This window comes from Cetorhinus maximus, chromosome 6 (genome assembly GCF_964194155.1).
Source record: "Cetorhinus maximus chromosome 6, sCetMax3.hap1.1, whole genome shotgun sequence".
Lineage (NCBI taxonomy): Eukaryota > Metazoa > Chordata > Chondrichthyes > Lamniformes > Cetorhinidae > Cetorhinus > Cetorhinus maximus.
Window position 1 is genome coordinate 90,451,693 of NC_135884.1, and position 19,200 is coordinate 90,470,892.

Consider the following 19,200-nt stretch of genomic DNA (forward strand, 5'->3'; position numbering starts at 1 on the left):
ACAGATCCTTGTAGGACACCATTAGTCACTTTCTTTCAATTCGAGTGCATACCCATTATTTCAACCTGGTTTCTACGACCCAACCAATCTCCTAAATTAAGTCAATAGTTTGCCTTCAATTCCATAAGCTGTAACTTTAGCTAACAGTCTCTTATCCTTTTGAAACTATCATTGGGGGTCAGACTATAGTTGGCACTGACGCACAGCTCCAATCTGGTCTGCTGTTACTGGAGTCAGATGAGCAGTATTTCCAAGATTGCATGGATTAACAAATTCCATGCAGCTGGTGTGGATCATCTACTTCATGAATGAATCAGGAATGTAGTTAATTGGTTTGGTTGTACTGTCAACCCCCAGTACTCTCTCAAACAGAAATGTTGCAATGCTTGAAGACAAGGCAATTTTCTTTTAAATAATAATACTAAGAGTGTCATATATATTAGTATTATTTAATAATAATTAATTTTCTGTGGTACTCTAGTAAAATAATAAACCACAATTTTACTTCAATTTAAGTTCCTTCTCTAAAAAGATGCCAAGGTAACAATGCCAAAGTTAGTCCATATCCATTCCCACAGCAGGGGCAGAGAAGAGCCAGTTCCTTGTACAGCAAAGCACACAATAGTTTTTTTAAAGGTATTTTGTACATGGCAACGAGGAAACCAGAAGAGACGCAACAAAGTTTGTGTCCACAGTGCTGCTAACATCTGACTTATGTGAGCAAAGTACAGGTTCCTTAAGCCATCCAGCAGCTATGCTCCAGAAAACAGTCACATTGTGCCCAATTCCATAAGAGTGGAACTAATACACTGATCTTATAAACAACATATTCTAATAAATGGTCCATGGGTAAGGGACCTATACATATGCTGATCTCAGCGGAAGACTGGACTCATCATTGAAACCCAAAATATCCAAGACTTTTGGACAAGCCCATAAAACATGGAAATGATTGCTGACTCCTCTGCAATCTCACCAAGGCACCGACAGATTTCAACTAGACAGATGAATTACCATAAAACATATATAGGGTACATTATACAGCTACCCCTCTCACAGTAAGTACTGCTACATAAAATACCTGATTTGAAATCTCTATTGCAAAGTCTTGAGACCAAAATTAACATTACAAAATGTGAGTTCACTGGATTGGAAGAAACAAGAGGGAGTAAAAGTTATTCATTGTTGAACTGTGATTAGAAGGTATTTGCTGGATAATGATTTATCTGGAGACAATTATAAAAATCTCCCACTTCACTGTGAAAATTCTGTCCCAATAATTATTGTAGCCAGATTGGTATTGTCTCCAGTTCACTAACTGGGAGTCACCACACTCCAATATTCAGCTAAAGGAAACACGGCCTGTGCAAATCCATACTTGTCAATCCAGAAAATTCACAAGTCTCACAACTCAAAAAAGCCAACTATTCTAAATGTAGGCCTATAACCAGAGGCAATACTTTAGGGCAACTAAATCAATTAAAATTCTGTTTTTATTACATGGCTTCCATAATTTTCACCAGTGTTCAGGCATACATCTTGAAATTTGTCCCATTTTTCAATGAAAATCAAAGTTCAATAGTCTCATCCATGACATATCGAAACAAATAGTTATAATGAGGCTGCAGTGGGAATTGAGCTCATCACATTTTAAATTGTTCTAATACCCAAAACCTCACCACTTGTAATACAGAGGGAAAAACTATACTATATAGAATGGTGGCTTTTGAAGTTGCAGGTTTTGAACATTTTGGAAAAAAAACACAAGCAAGATATATTTCTTGGGCAGGTTTGAGATATGGGCCATTGCCCAGGAATAACAGATGTTGTTTAAAAAACACCTTCAGTACATTTCCAGCATTTTTATGTTTACAACAATTCAGCATTTGAAGCCAAAACAGCTTTTTCACGGAAATATTACATACGCTTTAAAGGTAGCTATTACAAGTGATATAGTTCCACAAATGATGGGGGAGTCAAGTGCATTAGTGCAAAAGATAAGGCTGAAGCATTTGCAACAATCTTCAGCCAGAAATGCCGAGTGGATAATCCATTTCTGCTTCCTTCCGAGGTCCTCAGCATCAACAGATGCCAGTCTTCAGCCAATTCAATTCACTCCATGTGATATCAAGAAACGGCTGAAGGCACTGGATGCTGCAAAGGTTAAGGACCCTGACAACATTCTGGCAATAGTACTAAAGACGTGCTCCAGAAATAGCTGTGCTCCTGGCTAAGCTGTTTCTGTACAGCTACAACACTGACATCTACCTGGCAATGTGGAAAATTGCCCAGGTATATCCTGTCTACAAAAAGCAGGACAAATCCAACAGGGTCAGTTACTGCCCCATCAGCCTACTCTCGATCAGCAAAGTGATGGAAAGAGTCATCAACAGTGCTATCAAGCGGCACTTACTCAGCAATAACCTACTCAATGATGCTCAGTTTGGGCTCCACCAGGGCCATTCAGCTCCTGACCTCATTAAAGCCTTGGTCCAAACATGGTGAGATGAGAGTGACTGCCTTTGATATCAAGGCAGCATTTGAGAGAGTGTGGCATCAAGAAGCCCAGGCAAAATTGAAGTCAGTGGGAATCAGTGAGTCATACCTGACACAAAAGAAGATGGTTGTGATTGTTGGAAGTCAATCATCTCAGTCGTGGGACATCGTTGCAAGAGTTCCTCAGGGTAGTGTCCTAAGACCCAACCATCTTCAGCTGTTTCATCAATGGCCTTTCCTCCATCATAATGTCAAAAAGTTTGCAGATGACTGCACAATGTTTAGCACCATTCACAATTCCTCAAATGAGGCAGTCTGTATCTATATGCAGCAAGGTCTTGACAATGTTCAGACTTGGGCTGTTAAGTGGCGAATAAGATTCATACTTCGAAGCAATGACCATTGCCAACGAGAGAATCCAACCTGCTCCCAATGACATTCATACGAACATACAAATTAGGAGGAGTAGGCCACTCGGCCCCTTGAGCCTGCTCTGCCATTCAATATCATGGCTGATCTGAATGTAACCTCAACTCCATATTCCTGCCTACCCCCGATAACCTTTCACCCCCTTGTTAATCAAGAATCTATCTAGCTTTGCCTTAAAAATATTAAAGGCTCTGCTTCCACCACCTTTTGAGGAAGAGTGCTCCAAAGAAACTCAAACCCTCTGAAAAAATTTCTCTTCATCTCTGTCTTAAATGGGCAACCCCTTATTTTAAAACAGTGGCCCCTAGTTCTAGATTCTCCCACAAGAGGAAACATCCTCTTCACATCCACCCTGTCAAGATCTCTCAGGATCTTAAAGGTCTCAATTAAATTGCCTCTTCCCTTCTAAATTCAATGCATTACCATCACCGAATCCACCGCTATCAATATCTGGGGGTCACCATTGACCAGAAATTGAAGTGGACCAGCCATATAAATACTGTGGCTACAAGAGCAGGTCAGAGGCTGAGAATTCTGCAGCGAGTAACTCACCTCCTGACTTCCCAAAGCCTCTCCACCATCAATAAGGTACAAGTTAGGAGTGTGATTGAATACTTCCTACTTGCCTGGATGAGTGGAGCTTCCTGAATGTTGTTGGAGCCCAACACCCTCCAGGACAAAGCAGGCCATGTGATTGGCACTCCACCCACCAATTTAAACATGCACTCCCTCCACCGCCAAAGCACAGTGGCAGCAGTGCGTACCATCTACAAGATGCACTGCAGCAACTCACTAAGATTCCTTCGACAGCACCTTCAAAACCCACGACCTTTACCACCTAGGACAAGGGTAGCAGATGCATGGGAACACCACCACCTGCAAGTTTCCCTCCTGGCCACACACCATCCTAACTCAGAACTATATCACTGCCGCCAAGTCAAAATCCTGGAACTCCCTTCCTTGCAGCACTTTGGGTTCCTACAACATGGATTGCAGCAGTTCAAGGTGGCAGCTCAGCACCACAAGGCAAAGGCAATTAGGGATGGGCAATAAAAAAAATCTCCTCTCCTACAATTTCTCCTTCAATATTACATGGACCCAAAATACATATTCGAGCTAAAATCCAAGCTATAGTCTGGCATGGCATATTTCCATTTTTAACACAAGAGCCATAAGAAGCCTTATTAGAGTGATTAATAGCAATTTAAACATATTCCAAAGGCACTTTGTTATCTCAGCTACCACTAACTGCCCTGCATTTTCCAAAATAACACCATTTTGATTATTTGCCAGTCCTTCAAAGTATCTGATAAACATACCACAATAATCCAAAGAATCACCTCAAGAGCCACTGACTGATTTTTCATAGTTTTGGGTTAATTAAGATCTCCCTTCTTGTGAATAGAAACCACAAATCGTTTCTGGAATGCCAATGGTACGAGCCTCTCAGAAACTAATTCACCAGCCAGAATGGCAGCTCCAAGGTTCATGTCAAGTTCCTGACATTTTCCAAGACTGTTCCACCCTGATACCAAGAGCTACAAGCACTGATGGTTGGCATTTGTATTATTCATTCATGGGTCTAGAGTCACATGTAGGCCAGGCCAGGTAAGGACATTAGTGAACCAGATGGGATTTTACAACAATTGACAATGGTTACATGGTCATTAGACTTTTAATTCCAGATTTTTTATTGAACTCAAACTCTACCATCTGCCATGGCAGGATTCAAACCCGGGTCCCTAGAGCATTACCCTGGTCTCTGGATTACTAATCCAGTGACAATACCACTACACCATTGCCTCCTTTGTAAGCATATAAGCATCATTCACCTACTTAGCATATTTCATCACTTTTTAAAAAAAAATAATCTCTCTGCTTATCTTCCCTACACTATAGAACCCAAAAAGCTACAGCACAGAATGTGGCTATTTGGCTCATCATTTCTGCACTAAATCTTTGCTTCAGCATTATAAAACTAATCCCACTGTCAAACTCTCTCCCCAATTTTATACTAGTTAATCCCACCAATATAATTTACATGACATCTCTACAAAGTATTTATGTCACATTTCATCAGGGTCAATATCAGAGTCCCATGATTGCGCATGGGCACAAGCTCAATAAATGTCCAGGTCTGTAGAATATACCGGTATGGCTTCAGGAGCAGGACCAGAGGCTGCTAGACAAGAATAGCGTGTCAGCAAACACATGGATAACTCTGCAAATTTTGAAATGCTAATGGCTGACATTTTATGGTCATTTGGAGAAAAGTCATGCTGTCTGCCCACTTGTACTCCATTCTCAGTGTGTAAGCAAGGAGGGCAGCCAGCTAATGTCTTGACATTTGGCATGCAACTACCAAGCATTAGACAATCTCTACACTGCTGCTTATTCCTCTGTACTTTATAAACAGCTTAAAATACTATTTCAAAATATTCCAGTATAGCAGATGGCTCTCAGCCCACAAGTATTTTTATGTAGCTCTTTCCCTTGCAGTTACACATCACAAGGTCGTTACATCACAGATTAAGAATGAATATGTCTTTGAAATGTTAATTAATTTGGACAGTTGTCTCAAATTCCCAGATTGCATCAGCAAGTACCTCTCCGATAAACTGGAGGATTGCAAGTGCAATTTCTTAATACTCATTAGCTACAGCCTAAATACCTAGCTGCTGGCACAGATTCAGAAATTCACTCAATGAACAATAATGTACAAGCATGAACAATAATTTTTGATTTTCGCACCAACCACCAATAACAGGTCAGAGCAGGACCCATACAAAGTCACAAGTGTACATTACGGTATTTGGGGCCAACCTCAAAAGAGCATGGATTGTCAGCATGCACTTACGAGAGGAGGAGCAGGCTAGTGACCCACAGTCAATATGTAAGCAAAAAAAAAGAGAACCAGTTCATCTTCATTCTTGCCATAATAAGCATTCGTAAGTACATAAGGGATTTCAACTCTTCCCCTGGTGTGGATTGCTAAGTATCAGCAGTATAGCTACATTGGTGAACTGACACCAGAGCTCAAATTTTGTTCTCTATTACTCGTTAAATGAGATAAACATTATGTCTGCACTTTGAACAGATCAGAGAGGTGTTCTGATGCGATATTAATAAACTATAATGCAACAGAGAAAACTAGCTTTGCTCAGAATACATATAAAACGGTAGGCAATAGAGAAGGATTAAAGAAGGAAACAAAGCTACTGGTAGCTCAATAAATGAGAAAGGAGGTACAAGGAGAGAAATACTATCTCAATGAAAATGGCTAGAAGAGTCTGAGAACCCAATCCTAATTCATGGAGGGCGAACAGAGAAAAGTTACTTATGAGTTAGAAGAGAACTTGCCAATATGACAACAGAAGGAATCCATAAGTTAGAGAGTCAGTCTTTGAGAGAAGGGCTTGACAAAGCATATTGTGTGCTTGAACAACAGCCAGCGAAGTAAACGTCATCTCAACAAAACTGACCTCACTTACGAATGATGTAACAATTTACACTATTAAGCACATTGGCACAAAAATGAAAAGATGTTTACCAAACAGCCTTTGGCAGAAACAAGACTTTAAAAAAGTAACCATTTAGAGTGGATCATGAGAAACAATCAGAAAGGCAAATGTCAGAATCAACCTTGAACAGAACGGCATATTAAAATGGAAGAGGTCAAAATGGCCAGAATGGGTGTTATATATAGAACTAAACAACAGGATAAGTTAAATAGGCTGGTAAGCCATTCTTAGCCTAAAAGTTACAAACTTTTCTTTTGGTAGCTGAAGATATTTTCTTTTAACACTAATTCAGTTAAGCCTTTTCTATCCTACCTTAGTGAATGCTCTGTGTTAAGCATAATATGCTGGCTGGATTCATATGAAGCAATGTTGCTGGGGGAAAGAGTTCATCATCGGGAAAATGCATACTGTACTGCAAGCTTTGATACATGTTTGGTATCTAGCTAGCAAATCTCCCGTGTCATTTCTCATAGGTAGTCTAGGGTCTGGGGAGCAATTGCGACAGTGAGCTGCTATCCTGGCCCGTCTGTTTAAGGTCAGTACTCAAGTACTGTCTGTGGGAATTTAAGTAATTGTAGATGTATACAATGAAGTCAATTAGAGATCACCCATTTCCACCTATAGCATCGCCCGGCTTCGCCCTGCCTCAGTTCATCTGCCGTGAAAACCCTCATCCCTGCATTTGCTACCTCTAGACTTGACTATTCCAAAGCACTCCTGGATAGCCTCCCACACTTTACCCTATGCAAACTTGAGGTCACCCAAAACTGTTGCCAGAGTCCTAACTTCCACCAAGTCCACATTACCCATTACCCCTGTGCTTGCTGGCCTAAATTGGCTCCCAATTAAGCACTTCCTCAATTTTAAAATTCTCATTCTTGCTTTCAAATCCCTCCATGGCCTCAGCCTTTATCTCTGCAATTTCCTCCAACCCCACGATCCTCCAAGGTATCTGCAGTCCTCCAATTTTGGCCATGAGGATCCCTGGTTTTAACTGCTCCACCATTGGTGACTATATTTGCAGCTACCAAGGTCCTAAAGTCTACAATTCCACCCCCACCCCAAACCTCTCTGCCTCTCCGCCTCTTAAGACGCTGTTCAAAACCTACTCCTTTGACTAAGCTTTTGGACATCGGCCCTAAAATTTCGTGGCTGTGTGTCAAATTGTGTTTTATAATGTTCCTAGTGTTTATAAAATGCCTTGGGTGTTTTATTGCATTAAAGACACTACACAAATACAAGTAGCTGACTTAAAATTATTTGTAAATTTCAGGCTCCAATTCATAGACCCAAAACAAAATGCCTGCCTTTCTCTTTTCATAAACTATTTTGCATCTGTAGAAGCATAACATCTAGAATGCTATAGATGCATGCCAGATGGAAGACTTTAGTATATTAGAGGGAGTCAACTGAATTTGTAGTTAAAATCAAAACTAGGGTTTGACTTGAAATATCGGTTTGCGATCACCAGGCATGGTTTCCAGGTTGATGGAGGCAGACAGATTTCATCAACTGGATTTCAAAGTTAGACCAGAAATGAGATTAAAACAAAAGTTATGTTAATTCTTTCTAAACGTGTGAATTTCACATAAAATTCCCCCGATCTGAAAGAGACAGTGAAGTTATCTACTTTGAGGAAGGTGTGCAGAAAATCTTCTGACACACAAACGTACTGATAATCTCATCCATGTTACATCACTCATGTCTCCTAATTCAGATAAGTACGTGATGATCTAAAGCCGAACTTAACACAACGGCCTAGATTTTTGGTAAAAGTAACAGTGAGGCTAACAGTGTTTAGTTATTAAAATGTAAAACATTCAACAACCTCCAGTGACACTGCATGCACAGTGTAAATCAGGAAGCGGCCATCAAAGTTGCCCTGCTTGTCCAGAAGCTGGACTGCAATAGAACATCAGGCTTGATAGCAAAACACTTGCTTCACTTATGTGATAATACACACAACACTCCAGAAAATGTTAGGGCTTGTCTACTCTTACTACTTTAAGTAATTTTTTTAATGGTGTGATATGTCTTAATTGCTTTCAAACAACTTCTCTGGCACTGCAATTACAAGTGTGAATTCTCATTCCTTCAGATTATAACTATTGTTGGGGATTTTTAATAAAAAAGTTAATTATTTTTAACAGTCTTGTTTTGATTTCTGTACATGGATTTTGCTTCAAGTATTCTAATTTACACTTCCTGGTTCAAACTGCACTGCTCAGTTAACAATTGTTCAATTGGATTGGTAAAGGAAATACAGTTGCTGTCCTGTCCACACAACTCTCAAATACCCTGTGGAGGCGCTGCATCAAAATGGCATCGTAATCACAGCAAGTTTCAATTTAAAACCCCAGACAGTCTGCCGGTAAATCTAGGTGTGAATGGCTGGCGTCATTCAATCATCACAAAATACATACCAACGTTAAAAATAAGAAATGAGGAGCAGGCCATTTGGCCCCTCAAACCTGCTCCACCATTCAATAAAATCATTACTGACCTGATTATAACTCCCTGACTCCCATAATCCTCAACTCCCGTGTAGATCATAAATTTATCTAATTCAGCCTTGAGTATATTCAATGACTCAGCCTCCACTGCTCTCTGGGGTAGCGACTTCCAAAGATTAACAAGCCTCAGTGAAATTTTTCCTCTTCATCTCAGTCTGAAATGGAAGCCCCCTTATCTTGAAACAGTGCCCCCAGTTCTAGATTCCCCCACAATGGGAAACATACTGTCACCATCCACCCTGTCTAGCCCCGTAGGAATCTTATATGTTTCAATAAGGTCACCTCTCATTCTTCTAAACTCCAATGAGTATAGGTCCAACATGCTCAACCTTTCCTCACAAGACCCTTTCATCCCAGGAATCAATCTCATGAACCTTCTCTGAACTGCCTCTAAAGCAAGTATAACCCTCCTTAAGTAAGAAGGCCAAACTGTATATAATACTCTTGGTGTGGTCTCACCAATGCCCTGTACAGTTATCGCAAAACTTCTCTACTTTTGTACTCCATTCCCTTTGCAATAAAGGCCAACATTCCATTTGCCTTCTTAATTACGTGCCTGCCCTGCATGCTCTTGATGATTCATGTAGAAGGGCACCCAGACCCCTCTGTGCCACAGACTTCTGTGGTGTCTATCTAATTAAATAATATTCTGCCTTTCTATTCCCACCAAACTGGACAGCCTCATATTTTTTCCTACATTATATTCCACCTACCAAATTATTGCCCACTCAATTAACCTAACCTATCCACTGGCATATTCTGTCCTCCTCACAACTTGCTTTCTTACCTATCTTTGTATTGTCAGCAAATTTGAGTACAATACACTCAGCCCCTTCATCCATGTCACTAATATAGATTGCAAATAGTTGAGGCCTGGCACTACTCCCTGTGGCACCCCATTCATTATAGTTTGGTAACCTGAAAATGACCCATTTATCTTGACACTGTTTCCTGTTACTTAGCCAATCCTCTATCCATGCTAGCAACAGAGTCAACATAGATTTCTGAAAGGAAATCATGTTTGACAAATTTATTAACGTTCTTTGAAGATCTTACAAGCTGGGTGGATAAAGGGGAACCAGTGGATGTAGTGCATTTGGATTTCCTAAAGGTATTTGATAAGGTGCCACAAAAGGTTACCACAGAAGATTAGAGCTTCTGTGGTAACCTTTTGTGGCACCTTATCAAATCTATGTTGACTCTGTTGATTGTATTAAGATTTTCCAAATGTCCTGCTCCTATTTCCTTAATAATCAATTCCAGCATTATGACAGATGTTAGGCTAACTGGCCTACGGGTTTCCTGCTTTATCTCCCTCTCTTGAATATAGATGTTGCATTTGTGGATTTCCAATCCGCTGGCATCTTTCCAGAATCTAAGGAATTTTGGAAGATTACAACCAATGCATCTACTATCTTTGCAGTCACTTCGTTTAAGACCCTAGGATGAAGGCCATCAGGTCCAGGAGACTTGTCAGTCTTTTGTCTCAGTTTTTTTTCTCTAGTGATAGCCATTGTTTTTAAGTTTCTTGCTCCTTTTTGTCTCTTGATTTTCTTTTATTGTTGGGATGCTTTTTGTGTCTTCTACCGTAAAGACATATTTTGAACTTTAATTTTTTTGAGAGTTGAAAGTGAAGTGTTTTATATATTAGTCAGTGAAGTTTACAGACAGGGGAGCCTACATATTTATTGAGATTTTAATACCTTGTACTTCTTCAGTTCAATCGTGTGCACGTACAATATATTAAGCTCCCTTCCCCTACAGCCAAATCACAGTTTCACATTTTAGAGGATGGAGGATGCCATTAGTATGGAACAGCTAGGTTTAAATACTAAGGAGATCATAGAAATATCTAGAGTGTAAAGGTGCAATGTGAATTTTCAGAGAAACCCAGAGCTTTCACATAAAGGGTGACATCACCAAGCCTGTTAACTTGAAGCCATCTCAACTCCAAGAGGTGTCCCACTCCGATGAGCTGGTCATTTGACACCCAACAAATGTGGGTTTAAGCCCTTGCTAGTATAGACAGTAAGTACCAAGAACTCCTTACAAGCAGCATAGGGAGCAGCATAACTTACCATAAACACAGGGTCTACTGCCACCATCTTCCTCACTATAGTACTGACATACACCATTGCCTATCGAAGAGCTGGTTCAGTAGTTGGAGGGTCAGTGTCATTGTAAGCCAATCTCAAATAATGAACCTTGACCTGGAAAAATTTATTAATTTTGCTTCCAATCTCCACCCCTCCATCATTTTCACATGGTCCATCTCTGACACTTCTCTTCCCTTCCTTGACCTCTCTGTCTCAATTTCTGATGATAGACTGTCCACCAATATCCATTACAAGCCTACCGACTCCCACAGCTACCTCGACTACAGCTCCTCACACCCCGCTTCCTGTAAAGACTCCATCCCATTCTCTCAGTTCCTTCGCCTCCGTCGCATCTGTTCTGATGACGCTACCTTCAAAAACAGCTCCTCTGACATGTCCTCCTTCTTCCTTAACCGAGGTTTTCCATCCACGGTCGTTGACAGGGCCCTCAACCGTGTCCAGCCCATATCCCGCGCATCCTCCCTCACGCCTTCTCCTCCTTCCCAGAAACATGATAGGGTCCCCCTTGTCCTCACTTATCACCCCACCAGCCTCCGCATTCAAAGGATCATCCTCCGCCATTTCCGCCAACTCCAGCATGATGCCACCACCAAACACATCTTCCCTTCACCCCCCCTGATGGCATTCCGTAGGGATCGTTCCCTCCGGGACACCCTGGTCCACTCCTCCATCACCCCCTACTCCTCAACCCCCACCTATGGCACCTCCCCATGTCCACGCAGAAGATGCAACACCTGCCCCTTCACTTCCTCCCTCCTCACCGTCCAAGGGCCCAAACACTCCTTTCAAGTGAAGCAGCATTTCACTTGCATTTCCCCTAACTTAGTCTACTGCATTCGTTGCTCCCAATGCGGTCTCCTCTACATTGGAGAGACCAAACGCAAACTGGGCGACCGTTTTGCAGAACACCTGCGGTCTGTCCGCAAGAAAAGACCCAAACCTCCCTGTCGCTTGCCATTTTAACACTCCACCCTGTTCTCTTGCCCACATGTCTGTCCTTGGCTTGCTGCATTGTGCCAGTGAAGCCCAACGCAAACTGGAGGAACAGCACCTCATCTTCCGACTAGGCACTTTATAGCCTTCCGGGCTGAATATTGAATTCAACAACTTTAGATCTTAAACTCCAACCCCCCCCCACCCCGCTTTTTTTTCAATAATTTATATATTCTTCTTTCCCCACCTATTTCCATTATTTTTAAATCTAAAACTAAAACCTTGTTAGTCTTTCCACCCCACCCCCACTAGAGCTGTACCTTGAGTGTCCTGTCTTCCATTCTTAATTAGCACTTTTCTTAAACAAATATCACCACCTTCAACACCTCTTTGATCCTTTTGTCTGTGACATCTTTTGATTATCTGCTCCTATCACTGCTTGCTTATCTCCACAATCACCACACCCTCAACTTCTCTCTCCCCCCGCCCCCCCACCTTAAACCAGCTTATATTTCTCCTTTCTCCTAACTATGCTTCAGTTCTGCCGAAGGGTCGTGAAGGCTCGAAACGTTAACTGATTTCTTCTCCACCGATGCTGCCAGACGTGTTGAGTTTTTCCAGGTAATTCTGTTTTTGTTCTTGATAAAAGTATGTGGTCTCACACCTGGCCTCTAGGCAACCCCTTTCCAGAAGCTGTCATTTCAAGTCTCAAAGGTTTTCTCAACAGCTGTAGGACAGACACACTGTTTGGGGTAGTGGAAGGGTACCACCTTGAGATGTACCTTTTGGGGAGAAATTAACACTTTTACGCATAGATTGGTAGACATTTGGAAATGTCATCCAATGATGGCAAGCGACGCTTGGTCAATTGTTTCTAAAATCGGAGATTGATAGACTTTTGTTAGCCAAGGGTATTAGGGATATGGTGCAAAGCTGGGTATGCGGAGCTGGGGTCAAGATCATCCATTATTTCACTGAGTGGCAGGAGAGGTTCAAGGGGCTTAACAGCCTACCCCTGTTCTTATGCCAACCACCTCACTGTTCTTGGAAATATGTTTCCTCACCAGCTGCACAACCCGTCTCATGTAAAGAGCTTTGAAAAAGAGACATGCTAGTCAAGGGCAATATCCCCTCTAAGCCAGTATTCATTAGAGTACTCTTCTTGCACTAGAGCTCCTTTTGCCACAAATCCATAAATACTGATAATCTATCCCCTCAATCACAGAATTGTTACGGCACAGAAGGAGGCCACTCGGCCCATGTCTGCACCAGGTCTCCAAATGAGTAACCTGACTTAGTGCCATTCTCCTGCTTTTTCCCCATACCCTTTCACAATGTTTCTATTCAAATTGTCATCTATTGCCCTCTTGGATGCCTCGATTGAACCTGCCTCCACCACACTTCCAGGCATCACATTCCAGACTCAAACCGCTCGCTGTGTGAAAAAGATTTTTTTTTATCACATTTGCTTCTTTTGCAAATCACTTTAAATCTGTGCCCCCTCATTCTCGATCCCTTGACGAGCGGGAACAGCTTCTCCCAATCTAGCACCCTCATGATTTTGAGCACCTCTCTCAAATCTCCTCCTAGCCTTCTCCTTCCCAAAAACAGTCCCAACCTCTCTAATCTATTTTAAAACTGAAGTATCTCATCCCTGGAACCATTCTTGTAAACCTCTTCTGCACTCTCTCCAATGCGATCACTTCCTTCCTGAAGTGTGGCACTTAGAACTGTGCACAATACTCCAGCTGAGGTCCAACTAGTGTCTTATATAACCTCCCTGCTCTAGTACTCAATGCGCCTATTAATAAAGTCCAGGATACTGTATGCTTTATTCACTGCTCTCTCCTCCTGTCCTGCCACCTTCAATGAGCTACGCACATACACAACCAGGTATCTCTGCTCCTGCGGTACCCTCTGGAGTTGTACCCCTTATTTCATTTTGTCTCTCCATAATCTTCCTACCAAAAGGAATCACCTCACACTTCTCCACATTGAACTTCATCTGGCACTTCTCTGCCCACTCCAACAACTTGTCTATGCTCTTTTGAAGTTCTACACTGTCCTCACAGTTTACAATGCTTGCAAGTTTTGTATCATCTGCAAACTTAGAAATTGTCCCCTGCACATCAAGATCTAGATCATTAATATATAACCAGGAAAAGCAAGGGTCCCAATACCGACCCCCTGGGGAACTCCACTAGAAACCTTCCTCAAGCCTGAAAAATATCCATTGACCATTACTGTTTCCTGTTTTTCAGTCAATTTTGTATCCACTTGCTACTGTCCCTTTTATTCCATGAGCTAAAACTTTTCTCTGTGTAGCTCTGTATTGAATGCCTTTAAGGTCCATGTACACCACATCAACAGCATTATCCTCTTCAACCCTTGCTGTTACCTCTTCAAAAAACTCCAACAAGTTAGTTAAACATGATTTCCCCTTTAGGAATCCATACTGGTTCTTCCTAATCAACCTACATTTTTCCATGTGACTACTAATTCTATACCAAATAATTTTCTCTAGAAGCTTCCCCACCACTGAAGTTAAGATGACTGGTCTGTAATTGCTGGTCCTATCCTTACAATCTTTTGTGAACAAGGGCACAATGTTTGCAGTTCTCCAGTCCTCTGGCACCTCCCTGAGTCTCAGGAAGAATGAAAGATTATGGCCAATGCCCCTGCAATTTCCACTCTTACTTCCTTCAATACTCTTAGATGCATCTCACCTGGTCCAGGTGCCTTGTCAACCTTAAGTACCAACATTTTATCCAACACTTCCTCCTTATCAATTTTGAACCCTTCTAGTGAGAGCTTCCTCCTCTGTCACCATGGCCTCGGTAGCATCTGGTTCCTTGGTAAAGACAGATGCAAAGTATTCATCTAACACCTCAGCCATGTCCCCTGCCTCCATGTGTAAATCCCCTCTTTGGTCCCTAATTGACCCTACTCCTCCTTTTACCAGCCTTGGTTTATGTGCCTTGTGTGCTGATAGAAGGCCTTGGGATTCCCTTTTTGTTGGTTGCCAGTCTTTTCTCATGATCCCTCATTGCTTCTCTTATTTGTTTTTTCACCTCCCCTCTGAACCTTCTGTATTCCACTTGGCTCTCAGTTGTATTTTCTGCCTGATATGTCATAAGCACACCTTTTCTTCTTTATCTTAATTTTTTTCTCCTTTTTCATCCAGGGAGCTTTGGATTTGCTTGCCTGACCTTCCCCTTTTGAGGGAATAAACCTTGCCTGTGCTCGAACCCATTTCTTTTTTGAAGGTAGTCCACTGTTCAGCTACAGATTTTCCTGCCATCCTTTGGTGCAAGTCTATCCAACCTAGCTCCGTTCTTGCCCCATTGAAGTTGGCTCTCCCCCAGTTAATTATTCTTACAATGAATTGCACATGATCCTTTTATGCCATCACCCTAAACTGTATGCTACAATGATCAGTGTCTCCTAAATGCTCCCCCACCGACACTTGATCTACTTGGCCCACCTCATTTTCAAGAGCCAGGTCCAACAGTGCACCCTTTCTTGTTGGATTGGACACATACTGCTGTAGAAAATTCTCCTGAACACAATCTAGGAACTCTTGCCCCTCTCCACCCTTTACACTGTCCCAGTCTACATTCGGGTAATTAAAGTCACCCATTATATTTACTCTACAATGTTTGCATCTCTAAATTCCCTGCAGATTTGTTCCCCTACATCCTACTCACTAGCTGGCGGTCTATGGACTACGCTGAGCCATGTAATTGCACCCTTTTTGTTCCTCAGATCTAGCCAAATTGATTGTGTCCTTGAACCCTCTACGAAATCTCTTTTTCCAGCACTCCAATACTCTCCTTCACCAACACCGCCACCCCTCCTCCTTTTTCTATCTTTTCTATACACCTTGTACCCAGGAATATTTAACACCCAGTCCTGCCCTTCCTTGAGTCAGGTCTCTGTTACTGCCACAACATCACATTTCCACAAGGCATCTGTGCCTGTAACTCCACAATTTTATTAACTACACTCCATGCATTCTCCCAGTATTTTGTTCACCCTGGTATTCCTCTCTAATACTTTCTCCTGATTCCCACACCCCTGCCGAGTTAATTTAAAGCCCCTGCAACAGCACCAGCAAAACAGCCCACAAGGAACTCAATTCCACCTCTGCTCAGGTGCAACCCGTCCAGCTTGTACAGATGCCACCCTCCCCACAGCCAGTCTCAGTGTCCCAGGAATCTGAAGCCCTCCCTCCTGCACAATCTTTCCAGCCACGCATTCATCTGCCTTATCCTCTTATTTCTATACTCACTTGCACGTGGCACTGGGAGTAATCCAGAGGTTACTACATTTGAGGTCCTGCTTGCTAATTTTCAATCTAGCTCCCTAAATTCTGATCGAAGGACCTCTTCCCACCTAAGTCATTAGCACCAATGTGGACCATGACCTCTGGCTGATCATCCTCCTCCAGAAGAATGTCCTGCAGCCGCTCAGTGACATCCTTCACCACGGCACCAGGGAGGAAACATATCATCCCGGAGTCACCTCTACGGCTGGCGAAACACCCGTCTGTTCCCCAAACTAACGAATCCCCTATCACTATTGCTCTTCCACTCTTCTTTCTCACCTCCTGTACAGCCAAGCTGCTCGTGGTGCCACAAACTTGGCTCTGACCAATCCTATGTAGGCTTAGTCCACAGTTTGCTATGGAAAAATATCAGCTGCAGATTCTCCCTATAAACTAACAATGCACTAAAGTATTAAATTTCCACTGAACCAGCCATCAAAACGGTGAGCAGGTTTTGCTATTTTTATACATTAAGCTACCTTCCAATTCCAATATTAGATATGCAGGGTAATTGTGGAGAATATGACACTCCCATTCAACCTTTCAACTCTGGATAATGAGTGCAAGACCGTTCATAAAAGGAAGGGGAGAAATAGAAATACCTAAGAAGGGCATTTTACCCTGAAAAACAGATGCTCGCCCATACATAAATTGCTTCGACATTACTCACAGGTAGTCTCAAGTTTAGAGCAATAACCTGACCAGTCCCTTTAAGGACACTACTGAGATACTCTGTGGGGAAGTGGTCCCAGGAGGCCTCAAGGTCCATTAAAGGCAAGTTATTGTTGTTGGAAGTTTCTCTAGATTAGAAGCTGCATGGCTCCTCACCTCATTATTGCAACAACTGGGAAAACAGTTGGGCTTCTGTGCCCTGTGTGTTTTTTTCTCCAAAGGTTACATTCAGCTGCGAATCATAGGTGTTTTATGCAAAGTGCAATGGTGGCATCCTGATGCATGAAATGTGATAAATACTCCCAAAACTTTTATAGAAACAGATGGCTGACACCTTGCCAGTTTTGATAAAACATTTAAGCATTGTATTAAGCAAAGGCAGCATACATCATCAACACTACTTAACTGTAGCACAGCCTCACAACTGGTTGCCATTTAGTTATGCTACATTTATTGCAGATTTCAGTTATTTGGGACTATTGAATTGAACTACAATTTTGCTTATTTTACACAAGTTGCAAGCTTTTCCTGCAGATGTTGCCTTGAGGACATAAATACGAAGTAAATTTAATAAACTGACAAAACAAATAAAATGTTGTAAAATGTTCAATTTTTCTTATATATCCTAATAGATATCTGAAGAATTAATTTAGTTGGGAAAATTAAAATCCTTCAAATTCTGTGACAAATCCTTCCTTTCTTGCCATGTTCTTCACCTACACTTGACATTTTGGTGTCATTATAGACACATCTCCTGCGGAGCTGCTTCAATTAAATCAGGCACTTATTAAAATCCAAGAGATCACATAGTGACTTCATCACATAGATGAAAAGCCAGAAAATGCCAAGGAAACAAAAATGAAAAGAAAACCCCAATGTCAGGTTACAGGTCATAACATTTTGACTAATCAAAAATAAAGTGTTACCTTTTCCCTATGATCTTTCATTTAATTGTTAACCCAATCATAGAATCGTTAAACTGTTCAATGCTTTGCCAATTTACAGAGCTACCTGTGGAGATCGCAATTAACCTGCTGCACTACATGCAGCGTTACTCAATGACACTCCACACTTATCCAGCATCCCAGAATTATTTTTTCCCCCAAAAACTCTCTTATCCTGCAGGAGTTGACTGTTCACTGTGGGATGGCTCTGTGGGTGGGTAACGCTTTCCAGTATCCAACTGGCCTTTAGTTGTGAGAGCCTTGACAGTGACCATCAACAGGCTAAACTTGAGAGAGAGAAGAATGCATAACAGCTGGGCTTGGTCCAGCCCTCAGCAAACGTGCACACAATATGCATACAAATCAGGGCAATATACCCCTCTGTACCTCAGGACTGAATGAAACCAACTAATTCAACAGCTTAAAGGGGATCAACCTCCAAAAAATTTACCTTATTTCACCTTCTGTTGTCCTCATTTTTTTTTCCAACAATAACTAGTGGGCAGAAACACCAAGTTAGGGTCTTATTTTTATGATCTTTGTGGACACTTAGTGAAAACGAATGCTGGGGAATTAAATACTGACAGCCAGTATTACTGTCAGCCCTCCTCAGGTCGCTTGCAGCATGGTTAAATGGCCCAACAGTATGCCTCTGCCAATACTTCAAAAGAGCATCCACTCAGATTCAATGTGACTTTTTCCCGATTCCCACACCAGCCTTCTTTTGGTTTTTGACATATAATTAATTTAAAGTTGCCTTCGCCCCAAATATGAAGTCTGTTTTTTTAAAAATTCGTTCAAGGGATGTGGGCATCACTGGCAAGGCCAGCATTTATTGCCCATTATAAACTGCCCCTGAGGAGGTGGTGGCGAGCTTCCTTCTTGAACCACTGCAGTCCATGTGGTATAGGTACACCCACTGTGCTGTGGGTTCATACTCACTATTAAGTGAATTACCACTGCCCAAAGTTCATTTCAAGTAAAAACATTATAACCAGATGTTATTGTTCTGGCTTAGATTGGGACCCAGACCTGAGTTAAAAAAACTTAGCACTACCTAGTCGCCAAATCTGGGGTTATAAATCTGTGTAGGCTGTTAGATCAAGTACGTCTGTGGGTGGCAAGGCGTTGAACAGCATGAGGAGAAATATGAGAGAAGGAGCCGTGAGATAAGTCTAAATTTTAAACAAGCGAGAAAGCACACAGGGCAGTGTTTGGAGTTTGGCATAACCAGAATAGTGTTGGTTA

The 19,200-nt window shown here is 41.8% G+C and overlaps 1 protein-coding gene across 3 annotated transcripts in view; it reads right to left on the reverse strand.

The window, feature by feature from the left end:
* csnk2a2b (casein kinase 2, alpha prime polypeptide b) overlaps window positions 1-19,200 on the reverse strand; it is a 65,148-nt gene that overhangs the window by 19,954 nt on the left and 25,994 nt on the right. The window lies entirely within an intron of this gene.